Source organism: Ornithorhynchus anatinus, chromosome 11 (genome assembly GCF_004115215.2).
Source record: "Ornithorhynchus anatinus isolate Pmale09 chromosome 11, mOrnAna1.pri.v4, whole genome shotgun sequence".
NCBI classification, from domain to species: Eukaryota; Metazoa; Chordata; class Mammalia; order Monotremata; family Ornithorhynchidae; genus Ornithorhynchus; species Ornithorhynchus anatinus.
In genome coordinates, this window is record NC_041738.1 from 60,747,325 (window position 1) to 60,762,085 (window position 14,761).

Genomic DNA, 14,761 nt, shown 5'->3' on the forward strand with positions numbered 1-14,761 from the left:
GGACGGGGGACTCAGAGGTCATGGGTTCGACTCCCGGCTCTGCCACTCGTCAGCTGTGTGCCTTTGGGCGAGTCACTTCACTTCTCTGTGCCTCAGTCACCTCATCTGTAAAAGGGGGGTGAAGACCGGGAGCCTCCCGTGGGACGACCCGATGACCCCGTATCGCCCCCGGCGCTTAGAACGGTGCTCGGCACATAGTAAACGTAGCGAATGCCGACACTGTTATTATTAGACCGCACCGCTTCCCTTCTCTCTCAACTAGTCAATCGATCAGAGGCTTTTATCGAGTATTTATTCTGCGTAATTGTATTCATTGTACTCTCCCAAGCAATCCGCACATAGTAAGGGCTCCTGATTGATTGAACGATTGATCGACTGATCGATTTGTAGCTCTCACACCTTCAGCAGCAATGCGGGGCCTCCAGTCCAATTCTTCCTGGGAGGGGGCCCGGCCCTGGGTTGGAGGGGAGGGGAAACTGAGGTGGGACTGCGGGGTTTAGAGGACTCGGGAGTCCTGGACCCCCCCCCCGCCCCCCAACACAGCATCCCCTCTCAAATCTGCCGCCCTGGCCGGCGGCCCGGGAGTCGGAAGGACCCGGGTTCTAATCCCAGCTCCGCTACACGTCTGTTGCACGACGCCGAGCGAGTCACTTCACTTCTCCGAGCCCCAGTTCCCTCATCTGTAAAACGGGGATCGAGACCGGGAGCCCCACGTGGGACCGGGAGCGTGTCCGACCCCACGTGCTGCATCCCCCCCAGAGCTTAGTACAGTCCCTGCTACACGGTAAGAGCTCACCAAATGACATAATTATTATTATTATTAGTGGTCCCCAAGCGCTGGGGACCCTGCTCCTCTGCAGCCGGGTCCAGCCCTCCCGCCCCCCGCCTCCCGGCCTGGGTCCGGGCCCGGGCCCGCGTCCGGGCCCGGGCCCGGCTGGCTGGCAGGGGTGATGGATGGTGCAGCCGCAGCCTGATTTTTCTCCGGGCTCCACCGGGCTGGGGGGCGAGGGGAGGGGAGGAGAGGGCAGACAGGGCCTTGCACGCGGAGAATCAGCAACAAGGCGCCTCTCCGGCAACTTTCCTATTGAAAATGCGCTCCCCGCCCGGGCCGAGGGCGTGATAGATTGCCCGACCTGATGAGAAACGTGTCCGGGGGACGAGGCCGCGGCCGCCAGGAGCGGGGGGCGGGAGCCGGGGGGCTGCAGCCTGGGGTGGGGAGATGCCAGGGAGGATGGGGGGGCGTGGGGAGGGGGCAGCCCAGATTCCCTTGGTGGGGGACGGGGGAGGTGTCAGAACTGGGGATCTCTCGAGGGGCTTCTCGGGATTCGGATCCTCTTCGGGGGGCGGGGGGGGGCGGGGAGGTCTCGGAATTGGGGATGTCTGGGTGGGGGGGGGTTCCTCAGAAGGTGGAGTCTCTTGGTGGGGGGGGCGGGGAGGGCTCAGAATTGAGGATCTCTCAAGGGGCTTCTTGGATTTCTGATTCTCTGGGTGGGGACAAGTGAGGATCTCTCAGGGGGCTTGTCAGACTTGAGATTCTCTTGGCCAGGGGTGGGGAGATCTCAGAATTGGGGATCTCTCGGAGGGTGTCTCAGAATTCAGATTCCCATGGTGGGAGTCCTCAGAATTTATTATCTACGTGTGTATGGGGGGGGGGGGTCTTGTCAGAATTCAAACTCCCCGAGGGAGGGGACGGGAAATGTCTCCTAATTCTGATCCTTGGGTTGGGGGCGGGGGGGAAGGTCTGAGAATCCTGATTCCCTCAGAGGGTGAGGGGCGTCCGAGGAGCGCGATTCTCCCGGCTTGGGTGGCTGGGTGGGGAGGCGGGCCGGCCGGCTGACACCCGCACCTCTAATTGATCCGGACTGCCAATTTGCGGCAACTAAATATTTGGTTTCTGAGTCCTGCCCGCTCGGCTCGCTGCTCAAACAAACTTCAATTAAAAGCGAGCGATGTGGAGGGGAAGAGAGCGGTGGGGCGGCTGACTCCGGCCTCCCGGAGAGGCCCGATCGATGTCTTCGAGGCCTCAGCGATCCCGGTCCACGGTCATTGCGACAAGGAGGGAAAATGGAATTTTTTTTCCCTCTCCTCTCGCGGGCGGCAGGGGCCCTTCGCTCCCGCCGGCCACGTCGGGGGGCAGGGTGGGGATCGGGGCCCGGGGACCCCGGCTTCCCATCCTCTACATAATAACGGTAATAACCACGGTATCTGTTAAGCGCTTACTACGTGCCGAGCACTGTCCTAAGCGCCGGGGCAGATACCCGGTAATCGGGTCGTCCACCCGGGGGTCACGGTCTTAATCCTCATTTTACGGATGAGGTAACTGAGGCCCGGAGAAGTTAAATGGCTCGCCCCAGGTCACCCAGCAGACAAGTGGAGGAGCCGGGATCAGAACCCGTGACCTCCTGACTCCCAGGCCTGTGCTTTATCCGCTAAGTCAGGCTGCTTGGGAGAGTACAATACAACAGAGTCGGTAAGGATATTCCGTGCTCGAAAAGAGATCATGCGTATATGCTCGCTCTTCTCTCTATGTGTGTGTATATATGTGTGTGTGTGTGTGTGTACGCACACATATGTATGTATATATGTGTGTGTGTATATACATACATATATATATGTATGTATATATATATACACACATATATATGTGTGTGTGTATATATGTGTGTGTATATATATGTGTGTGTGTGTGTATAAAATATATTTATACACACACATATATACACATATATATACACATATACATACACACACATATATACATACATATGTGTATATATATATATATGTACAATACATATAATACATAACACCACACACTTTTACTGTTAGTACACAGATGCACAGAATCAAACGCCCAGGACACTCAGGGTCACGTGCTCCGCTCACAGTAAGCGCTCAGTAAATACCACCGATTGATTATGGGCAGGGAATGTGCCTGTTTATTGTTGCCCGTTTCCCCAGCGCTTAGTACAGTGCTCTGCACGCAGCAAGCGCTCAATAAATACAATTGAATGAATGAATGAACACACGGCCACATATGAATGAACGTATGAATACGTTCATTCATTCACCTACGAATGAACATACGGCCGCGGTCCCGGACACACCACGTATACACACCACCCGCCCGTACGCACGCTGTACACATACTTCATTCGATAGTATTTATTGAGCACTTACTATGTGCAGAGCACTGTACTAAGCGCCTGGAATGAACAAGTCGGCAACAGATAGAGACGGTCCCTGCCCTTTGACGGGCTTACACATACTTCAAGACTGTAAGTTCATTCATTCATTCAATAGTATCTATTGAGCGCTTACTATGTGCAGAGCACTGGACTAAGCGCTTGGAATATACAATTCGGCAACAGATAGAGACCGTCCCTGCCCAGTGACGGGCTTACGGTCTAATCGACTGTAAGTGTAGTTCGCTGTGGGTAGCGGATGGGTCTGTTTATTGTTCTACTGTGCGCCCGTCAGAGGGCAGGGACCGTCTGTGTTACCGATTTGTCCATTCCAAGCGCTCAGTACAGTGCTCTGCACATAGTAAGCGCTCAATAGATACTATCGAATGAATGAATACTGTCCTCTCCCAAGGGCTTAGTCCAGTGCTCTGCACACAGTAAGCGCTCAATAAATACGATTGAGTGGATCCTGTGCGTACACCCACGAATGCACACGGCCACATACTCATACACGGCGTCCCCACCCTGAATCGTGCACATAAGACATCAGCTTCGCTTTTCATTCTCCGTCAAAGTCCCCCTCCTGCTCTGATCGAGCCGACCCTTCCCTGTGGGGACCCCAGGAGGTTGAATCCCGAGTGTCACGGTAGATAAAGCCCGGGCCCGGGAGTCAGAAGGTCACGGGTTCTAATCCCGGCTCCGCCACCTGTCTGCTGCGTGACCTTGGGCGAAGCCACCTCACTTCTCTGGGCCTCAAGCGCTTAACAGATACCACACACGCACAGAAAAAACCCAAAACGTGCCTATCCTGGCCCTTCCCAGTCCTCAGCTGTCTATCCATAACAGTCGGGGGATTTATTAAGCTCTTACTTTGTGCAGAGCACTGTACTAAGCGCTGGGAAAGACCATCCTAGTGAGAACTAGACTGAGCTTCCCCTTTTCCCTCTGCTTCCTCCCCCTTCCCCCCTTCACCTCCCCTCAGCTAAGCCCCCTTCTCCCTCCCTTCCCCTCTGCTCCTCCCCCTCTCCCTTCCCCTCAGCACTCCGCTCGTCCGCTCATTTGTATATATTTTTATTCCCCTATTTATTTTGTTTATGAGATGTCCGTCACCTTGATTCTATTTATTGCTATTGTTTTAATGAGATGTCCATCCCCTCGATTCTATTTATCGCCACTGTTTTTGTCTGTCCGTCCCCCCCCGCCCCGATTCGACCGTAAGCCCGCCGACGGGCAGGGACCGTCTCTATCTGTGGCCGACCTGTCCATTCCAAGCGCTTAGTCCAGTGCTCTGCACATAGTAAGCGCTCAATAAATACTATTGAATGAACTAGGCGTGATCCCCGGCTCCCGGGGGCTTGTAATCTGAGACTAGATCGCGGCTCAGTCTCTAGACTGTACACTCCCTGTGGGCAGGGGGTCATCTCTACCGTCGCCTACCGTGAGAGCGTGAGAAGCAGCGGGACCTGATAATCATAATGATAGTATTAAGCGCTTATTCCGTGCCAAGCACCGTTCTAAGCGCTGGGGTAGATACAAGGTCAGCAGGCGGTCCCACGGGGGCTCACGGTCTTCATCCCCATTTTCCAGATGAGGTCACTGAGGCCCAGAGAGGTTAAGCGACGCCCAGCTGACGAGCGGCGGAGTCGGGGTTGGAACCCACGACCTCTGACTCTCGAGCCCGGGCTCTTTCCACTGAGCCCCGCTGCTTCCCCCAGCCACGCTGCTTACAAGGTGCTTACAAGGTTGTCCCTCGTGGGGCTCACAGTCTTAAGCCCCATTCTACAGATGAGGTCACCGAGACACGGAGCACAATAATAATATAATGATAATGGCATCTGTTAAGTGCTTACTACGCGCCAGGCCCTGTACTAAGCGCTGGGATGGATACAGGCAAATGGGACACAGTCCCCGTCCCACAGATCTGATGACCCTGTATCTCCCCCAGCGCTTAGAACAGAGCTCCGCACATAGTAAGCGCTCAACAAATACCGACATCATCATTATAGGCCTCACCGTCTTAATCCCCATCTTCCAGATGAGGGGACTGAGAGGTCAAGTGACTCGGCCAAGGTCACCCAGCAGACAAGCGGCAGAGCCGGGATCAGAACCCACGACCTTCCGACTCCCAGGCCGGTGGTCCGTCGGCTGCGCCATCTCCCCAGCTTGGTGGGCGCAGGAGGCCGGGGGGAGAGCGCGGGGCGTCGGAGGGCAGAGCCTCCCCGGCACGGTCCGGCTCTCGCTCGGCTCCGCCGAGCCGTGGAGCGGAATGATTTCCTGTAATTGGCCACCAATCTGGCCGCCCGCGTGTTCTATCGACGTGCTGGTTAGCTGGAAATTGTATTGGAATTCGAGCGAGGCGAGGGAAAAAAACCCAGCAGCAAGAGAGAGCTTCGTGTGGACTAACGCGGGGGCGGAATCCGGCACTGGAGCCGGCAACGGGGCCCGGCGGGGGAGAGGCCTGATCGTGGCCGAGCCCCCCCCAACCCCGGCCCCCGAGACCCTCCCTAATCATAATAATATTAAAGTTGGTATCTGTTAAGCGCTTACTATGTGCCGAGCAACTGTTCTAGGCGCGGGGGGAGATACAGGGTCATCGGGTGGTCCCACGTGAGGCTCCCGGTCTTCATCCCCTTTTTCCAGATGAGGTCACTGAGGCTCAGAGAAGTGAAGCGACTCGCCCAAGGTCGCCCAGCTGACAGAGGGCAGAGCCGGGATTAATAATCATGGCGGGATCTGTTAAGCGCTTACTACGCGCAAAGCACCGCTCTAAGCGCCGGGGGGGGGGGGGACACAGGGTGATCAGATTGTCCCACGTGGGGCTCACAGTTTAAATCCCCGTTTTACAGATGAGGTAACGGAGGCACAGAGAAGTAAAGCGACTTGCCCAAAGTCACCCAGCTGGCAAGTGGCAGAGCCGGGATTAGAACCCGTGACCTCTGACTCCTAAACCCGTGCGCTTTCCACTGAGCCGCGCTGCTCCGTCGGGGTCACTCCGGCTCCCCCAACCCCCACGGGCCTCCCTGGGGCCTGGAGCCTCCCCCAGGAGTCCATGAGTCTCTTTCTGTGGTATTTGTCAATAACAATAGTAATAACTGTGGTATTTGTTAAGCGCTTACTACGCGCCAGGCACTTTCCTAAGCGCTGGGGCAGATCCAAGCAAATCGGATTGGCCACGGTCCCTGTGCCACATGGGGCTCACGGTCTCAATGGCTCAGTGGAAAGAGCCCGGGCTTGGGAGTCAGAGGTCACGGGTTCGAATCCCGGCTCCGCCACCCGTCTGCTGGGTGACCGCGGGCGAGTCGCTTCACTTCTCTGGGCCTCGGTCCCCTCATCTGGAAAATGGGGATGAAGACCGTGAGCCTCACGTGGGACCACCGGATGACCCTGGATCTCCCCAGCGCTTAGAACAGTGCTCTGCACCTAGGAAGCGCTTAACAAATACCGACATTATTATTATTAACCGACCTGCCCAAAGTCACCCAGCTGACAAGCGGCGGGGGTGGGGGGGGGGGGGGGGATCTGAACCCATGATTTAGACCGTGAGCCCGTCGAAGGGCGGGGTCCGTCTCTGTTACCGATTTGTCCATTCCAAGCGCTTAGTACGGTGCTCTGCACATAGTAAGCGCTCAATAAACACTATTGAATGACTGACCCGCCCCGGGCTCTTTCCACTGAGCCGCGCTGCTTCTCTACAGTGTCCGGCGCAGAGTTAAGGGCTTAACCCATACCATAATGATAATTATTAATCACTGCTATTATTTCCTTCTCTTCCCCCTTCTTTCTCCCTCTCCTTCTCTGTCCCAGCCCATCCAAGATGCCCCGGTGGGGCAAATGGGAGCAAAGGAGGTGCGGGGGCCTTGCAGGCCGGGGCAGGCAGAGTTGGGTGGGTGCTGCCATCTTCTGGCCCAGTCACTGAAATTAATCCAGAAACTACGCCACCCGTTAAGCGCTCACTCTGCGCCAAGCGCTGCTCTAAGCGCTGGGGGTGATACAAGGTCACCGGGTTGTCCCCCGTGGGGCTCCCAGTCTTCCCCTTTTCCCGATGAGGTCGCTGAGGCCCGGAGAAGGGAAGTGACTGGCCCCAAGCCACCCGGCTGCCGAGCGGCAGGGTCGGGATTAGAACCCAGGACCTCTGACTCCCAAGCCCGGGCTCTTTCCACCGAGCCGCGCTGCTCCTCTGTGACGTGCCGAGCACCGTTCTAAGCGCTGGGGTGGATCCAAGGTAATCGGGTTGGACGCAGTCCCCACGTGGGGCTCACGGTTTTGATCCCCATTTTGCAGATGAGGGAACTGAGGCACCGGGAAGTGACTTGCCCAAGGTCGCACAGCAGACACGTGACGGAACCGGGATTAGAACCCACGCCCGGCGACTCCCCAAACCTCGCTTCTGCCACTGGGCCGTGCCCAACCGTCCCCACCTTTGGGGGGGGGGGGGGGGGGGGGTGTCTTTCTTCCTCGCTGAACAAATACCAACGTTATTATCATTATGGTCGTTATTAAAGATACGAAGAAATACGGAGGCGGGGGACCAGGTGGGCGGGCGGTGGGCCCGAGGAGCCGGGAGGTGGGAGCAGAAGGCCCGGGGTGCGGATGCCGCTCTCCGGATTGATTGCGTGACCTTGGGCGAGTCGCTTCTCTCGGTTCCCTCATCTGTAAAATGGGGATTAAGACCGTGAGCCCCGAATGGGCCAGCGACGGCGTCAGTTAACTTGCATCTCCCCCAGCGTTTCGAAGAGCGCCCGGCCCATAGTCAGCTCTTAACAAATAGCGTCGGCATCCGCTAAGCGCTTACGGTGTGCAGAGCACCGCTCTAAGCGCCGGGATAGATCCAGGGTCATCAGGCCGTCCCCCGTGAGGCTCCCAGTCTCCATCCCCGTTTTCCAGATGAGGTCACTGAGGCACAGAGGAGTGAAGTAATGATAATAATGTCGGTACCTGTTAAGCGCTTACTATGTGCTGGGGGAGATCCGGGGTCATCGGCTTGTCCCCCGTGAGGCTCCCAGTCTTCAGCCCCATTTTCCAGATGAGGTCACCGAGGCCCAGAGAAGTGAAGCGCTTAGTACAGCGCTCTGCACCTAGTAAGCGCTCGATAAATACTATCGAATGAACGAAGCGACCGGCCTAAGGTCACACGGCTGCCACGGGGCAGAGCCGGGATTCGAACCCGTGACCTCCGACTCCGAAGGCCGGGCTCTTTCCGCTGAGCCACGCCGCTTCCCATACCGTCCTCATCATCATCTTTGACTGACTGGCCCGGCCCAGGAGCCGGAGGAGGGGTCCCCCGGGGCCGGCAGAGGCCGGGCTCGCTCGTTAAGGTCACGGCGGCCGCCGCCTGGCCGAGCTTCCCGCAGACGCGGCCTGGCAGCGCGACGCCCGCGGGCCCCGGCTTTTACAGCTTGCGACCTTCCTCTAGGGGAGGAAGCTGGCCCGTCTGGCTTAGGAGATCGGTCCGCCCCAGGGTCCTGAGAAGACGGGGGCATTTTGGGATTCGCCCTCGCCCTTTCCGGGGAGCGCCACCATCGGGGCCGGCCTGCGGCCTCCGGCTTTAGTCCTGGCCCCGTCGGGGCGACCGGGGGAAGCCGGAGTCCGGGAGGGAGAGAAGGGCCCGGATAGGCCCCGAGGCACCGGACCGGGCGACGTGGGCTCGGAGTCGCCGGCGAGCCACTAGACCTGAGGGCCGGCCCGGCCCCACGACGGGCCTCTCTGTCACCGAGAGAGCGGCGCGCTGTCCCCGACCGGAGACGGCCGAAGTCGGCCGTCTTCTCGATGGGCCCGGCGGAAAGAGTAATAGCCCTTCTGGCCCGGGGATTGGCCCGCAGGCTCACCTCTGGCCTCTCACCGGCCACACGGGGACGGAAAAGGGGCTGGCAGAGGGTGCCCGCGGCATATCCCAGTGGGTGTCTCCGGACACTGGGGCTCACCGTCTCCAGGGGGACGCTCCCCACCCCGCTGGGTCTCCCCCGGCCCCGGCTCCGCTCTCCGGTTTAGCCCAGCGCGGTTCCGACGGCCGAGGCGGTCAGTCCTTCGCGTTAAAGGGTCAGTCGGAGGGAAGGTTGGAAGATTCTGTTCATTTTGGGGCGACGTCACAGAGGAGCGGGACTCGGTCGGGCGCCGGGTGACAGGCCGGGCGTATCCACGGTCGCGGAAGCTGCCGTGCGTACGTAGGGGGTTGGGGTCCTTAGGCGACAGATGGTGATTTTCTACCTCTCCGTAGAACCACTCCGGCTTCGGGAGAGTGGAGAAGCGGTATTTCTGAAAATAAAAGGTGTTTGAATCTCCTCTGCTAAACGGTCACCTTGGCCGCCTGCGGGGCGGGGGAGGGGGTCCTGGCGGCCGGGGGGGGGGGGGGGGGCTTGGACAGAGCCTCGGAGGCCTGCGGTGGGCTCCCGACCGGGCCTGAGATGCTGATGGGGGTGGGGCCGGGGCGGGGGCCGGGCCTGCCCCGCCAGAATGACAAAACAGCGTGGCTTAGTGAGAAGAGCACAGGTTTGGGAGTCAGAGGACATCGGTTCTAATCCCGTCTCTGCCACTCGTCCGCTGTGTGACCTGGGGCGAGTCACTTCATTTCTCTGGGCCTCGGTTACCTAATCTGGAAAATGGGGGTTAAAAGCGTGAGCCCCGCGTGGGACAACCTGACGACCCTCTATCTACTCCAGTGCTTAGAACGGTGCTTGGCACACAGTAAGCGCTTGACAGATACCGCGATTATTATCATTATTATTAAAACACCACCATCCTTGGCTCCAGAGATTCCCAAGCAGTCAGTGTGGGATGCCAGGAGAACCAATGACCTACCCTCTCCATCCCACCTCCACCAATGGCCCGCAGACTTGTGCCCCAGGGCCGTTTTCCGTTTGCCCCGGGCCAGACCAGCCAGAACCCGAGGGGTGGAGGAGGTAGAGGACTGGGTCTTCCCAGCTGCGGTTCACTGCCGAGGTCCCTCCTCCTTCCTTTCCTTCCCCCTTCCCCTCTCCTCCTCCTCCTCCTCCTCCTCCTCCCTTCCTTTCCTTCCCCCTTCCCCCCCTCTCCCTTTTCTGTCTCCTCTCTCCCTTTTTTCTGCCCTCTTTTTCTCTCTCCTCCGTCCCTTTTATCCCCCCTTCTCCCTCCTCACTTCCTTTCCCCCTCCCTCCCTTTTCTCCCTCCTCTCTTCCTTTTTTCTGCCCTCTTTTTCTCCTTCCCTCCTCCCTTCCATTTCTCCCCCCTTCTCCCTCCCTCCTCTCCCTCTCTCCTCCCTTCCTTTCCTCCCCCTTCCCTTCTCCCCCTCCCTCCTCTCCCCTCCCTCCTTTCTCCTTCCTCCCTTCCTCCCTCGCAACGTGGCTCCGTGGAAAGAGCACGGGCTTTGGAGTCAGAGGTCACGGGTTCGCGTCGTCTACAATCGGTGCTTAGAATTCCTTAACTCCCATTCTCTCCTAGACCCCCTCCGATCCGGCTTCCGTCCCCTCCGCTCTACCGAGACCGCTCTCTCTGAGGTCACCCGTGACCTCCTTCTTGCCAGATCCGATGGCTCCTACTCCGTTCTGATCCTCCTCGACCTCTCTGCCGCCTTTGACACCGTCGACCGTCCCCTCCTCCTCCACACCTCATCTCGCCTCGGCTTCACGGACTCCGTCCCCTCCCGGTTCTCCTCTCACCTCTCCGGCCGGTCATTCTCGGTCTCCTTCGCCGGAGCCTCCTCCCCCTCTCATCCTTTAACCGTCGGAGTTCCTCGAGGGTCGGTTCTCGGCCCTCTTCCGTTCTCCATTTACACTCGCTCCCTCGGTGAACTCATCCGCTCTCACGGCTTCGACTACCATCTCTACGCGGATGACACGCGGATCTCCATCTCCGCCCCCGTCCTCCCCCCCTCCCTTCGGGCTCGCGTCTCCTCCCGCCTGCGGGACGTCTCCGCCCGGATGTCGGCCCGCCGCCTGAAACTCGACGTGAGCGAGACCGAGCTCCTCGTCTTCCCTCCCGAACCCGGTCCTCTCCCGGACTTCTCTATCACCGTCGACGGCACGACCGTCCTTCCCTTCTCTCGGGCCCGCGATCTCGGTGTCGTCCTCGACTCGTCTCTCTCGTTCGCCCCACGCATCCTATCCGTCACCGAGACCCGCCGGTCTCACCTCTACGATATCGCCGAGATCCGCCCTCTCCTCTCCACCCGGACGGCTACCTTACCGTTACGGGCTCTCGTCATATCCCGGCTAGACTACCGTGTCGGCCTTCTCTCCGACCTCCCTTCCTCCTCTCTCGCCCCGCTCCGGTCTATTCTTCACTCCGCCGCCCGGCTCATCTTCCCGCGGAAACGATCCGGGCATGTCACTCCCCTTCTTAGACAACTCCAGTGGTCGCCTATCGACCTCCGCTCCAAACAGAAACTCCTCACTCTAGGCCTCGAGGCTCTCCGTCGCCTCGCCCCTTCCTACCTCTCCTCCCTTCTCTCTTTCCACCGCCCACCCCGCACGCCCCGCTCCTCCGCCGCCCGCCTCCTCGCCGTCCCCCGGTCTCGCCCGTCCCGCCGTCGACCCCCGGGCCGCGTCCTCCCGCGGTCCCGGGACGCCCTCTCTCCTCACCTCCGCCGGACCGATTCTCTTCCCCTCTTCGAAACCCTACTTAAAACTCACCTCCTCCGAGAGGCCTTCCCAGACCGAGCTCCCCTTCTCCCTCTGCCATCCCCCCTTTACCTCTCCCCAGCTTAACCCTCTTTTTCCCCTTTTCCCTCCGCTCCTCCCCCTCTCCCTTCCCGTCCCCTCGGCGCCGTACTCGTCCGCTCGACTGTATATATTTTTATTACCCTATTTATTTTGTTAACGAGATGTACGTCGCCTCGATTCTATTCAGTCGCCATCGTTTTCGCGAGACGTCCTTCCCCCCGACTCCATCCGTCGCCGTCGTCCCCGTCCGTCCGTCTCCCCCGATCGGACCGTGAGCCCGTCGGACGGCGGGGACCGTCTCTATCTGTGGCCGACTTGTTCGTCCCAAGCGCTCAGTCCGGTGCTCTGCACATAGTAAGCGCTCGATAAATACTATTGAATGAATGAATGAATGAATGAATCCCGACTCTGCCCCTTGTCAGCTGCGTGACTGTGGGCGAGTCACTTAGCTTCTCTGTGCCTCAGTTCCCTCATCTGTAAAATGGGGATTCAGACCGTGAGCCCCACGTGGGACAGCCCGATTGCCCTGTGTCTACCCCAGCGCTCAGAACAGCGCTCTGCACAGAGTAAGCGCTTAACGAATACCAACCTTTATTATTATTATCATCTGCCCCGTCCCGGGGAGCTCCTCGATGGGCAGCTCGGGGGCGCTCTCTGCCTGCCCCGGCTCTGCCACTTGCCAGCTGTGGGACTGGGGGCAAGTCACTTCGCCTCTCCGGGCCTCGGTTCCCTCATCTGGAAAACGGGGATTAACTCTGAACCTAACCGCGAGCCTCACGTGGGACGACCCCATCTACCCCGGCACTTAGAACAGTGCTCTGCGCGTAGTAAGCGCTTAACGAATACCAACGTTATTATTATTATCCTCCTCCTAGGAGGGCAAGGGTGTCACCGTGCATACATAAGGATGCACGCCCGCTCACGCATGCGAGGACACACGAGGTCAGCTGCGCCCGCGCCCACCACAGTAATGACGACGGCATTTGTTAAGCGCTTACTACGTGCAGAGCGCTGGACCACACTCACACGCACACATGCACGCACAAGACCACGCTCACAGACGCAGGCGCACACAAGCCACACGATCCCGTACGCTCACACGCGAGGCGAGCGGGTCGGAGGGGCGACCGGGGAAGCGGCCCAAAGGGACCCCGCCCCTCCCCTCCTCAGCAGGCCGGTCGCCCCCCCCGACCCTGCCCCCCACCCTCGCCCCCCCCAAGGGGGACAAGGACGTCCCGCCCCCGCCCTCCATCGGAGCCCCCAAGGGCCGGAGAGAGGCGGCACGGGCCTCCCCGCCGGCCCCTCTCTCTCTTCCCCGTCTGCCCTCTTTTTCCGCCCCGCTCCAGCTCCCGCTCTTCCTTCTGCTCCCGGCCCATCTTCCAGTGGAAAGAGCCCGGGCTTCGGAGTCAGAGGTCATGGGTTCGAATCCCGGCTCTGCTACTCGCAGCTGTGTGAGCGCGGGCGAGTCACCTCACTTCTCTGGGCCTCGGTTCCCTCATCTGGAAAACGGGGATTAAGACCGTGAGCCCCACGTGGGACAGCCCGACTCTCCTGTGTCTCCCCCAGCGCTTAGAACGGTGCTCGGCACTTAACAGATACCAACATTGTTATTATCTTCCCACTCCTCCCAGCCCCGCTAACCTCCTCTCTCACTCGCTCCCCTCCTGGCACTCCCCTCCTGACCCGGAACGCCCAAGCCCTCAGCCCTGCCACACTCTGTCCCTCCCCACCTTGGGAGCCTCCGCAGACACTTCTTCCTCCGGGAAAACTAGGAGCCCGTCATCGGGCAGGGATGGCCTCTGTTGCCGAACTGTGCAGCGTGGCTCAGCGGAAAGCGCCCGGGCTTGGGAGTCGGGGGTCATGGGTTCGAATCCCCGCTCTGCCGCTTGGCAGCTGTGAGCAAGTCACTTCACTTCTCTGGGCCTCGGTTCCCTCATCTGTAAAATGGGGATTAAGATGGTGAGCCTCAGGTGGGACCACCTGATGACCCTGTATCTCCCCCAGCGCTTAGAACAGTGCTCTGCACAGAGCGAGCGCTTCACAGATACCGACCTTATTATTATTACAGTGCTCTGCGCCTAGTAAGCGCTCAATAAATACTTTTGAATGACTGAGTGAAGACCTCCCCGAAGGAGCCCCCACTCCCTCCCACCCTTATCCGTTTATTGGCTCTGGATGTCTATGACGTACCCTTCCCGGCCTCCCTGCGGCTCTGTTTTTAGTTTTTGATATTTGTTAAGCGCTCATCGTGAGAAGCAGCGTGGCTCCGTGGACAGAGACCGGGCTTGGGAGTCGGAGGTCGTGGCTTTGAATCCCGGCTCTGCCGCTCGTCAGCTGATTGACTGTGGGCGAGTCGCTTCACTTCTCTGTGCCTCAGCGACCTCGTCTGTCAGAGGGGGATTAACCGTGAGCCTCACGTGGGACCACCCGATGACCCCGTATCTCCCCCGGCGCTTAGAACGGCGCTCTGCGCATCGGAAGCGCTTAACAAATACCGACATTATTATTATGACGCGCCAAGCACCGTCCTAAGCGCCGGGGTAGGTACAAAGGTGATCGGGTCGGGCCCGGTCCCCGTCCCACAGACGGCTCACGGTCTCCGTCTCCGTTTCCCGGATGAGGTGACCGAGGCCCGGGGAAGTGGAGCGACTCGCTCGGGGCCGGGCGACGGGGCCGGGATTAGAACCCAGGTCCCCCCGACTCTCGGGCCCGGGCCGTATCCGTCACCGTCCGTCCACCCGGTCTTCCCGCGCACCTCCCCGGCGAGCCCACCTCACGGCCTCCTTCCTTTCCCGCCGCCGGTTCTTCCCGTTTTCTGGCCTCGCTCCTTCTCTCGGCGGGTTTCTCCCGTTTTCCCGACTCCTCGCAGCTTGAGCTTCCCGCCTCCCCTCCACCTCAGAGGAGGACGGGAGGCGGGGGCCGAGCGATCGACGGACCGATCCG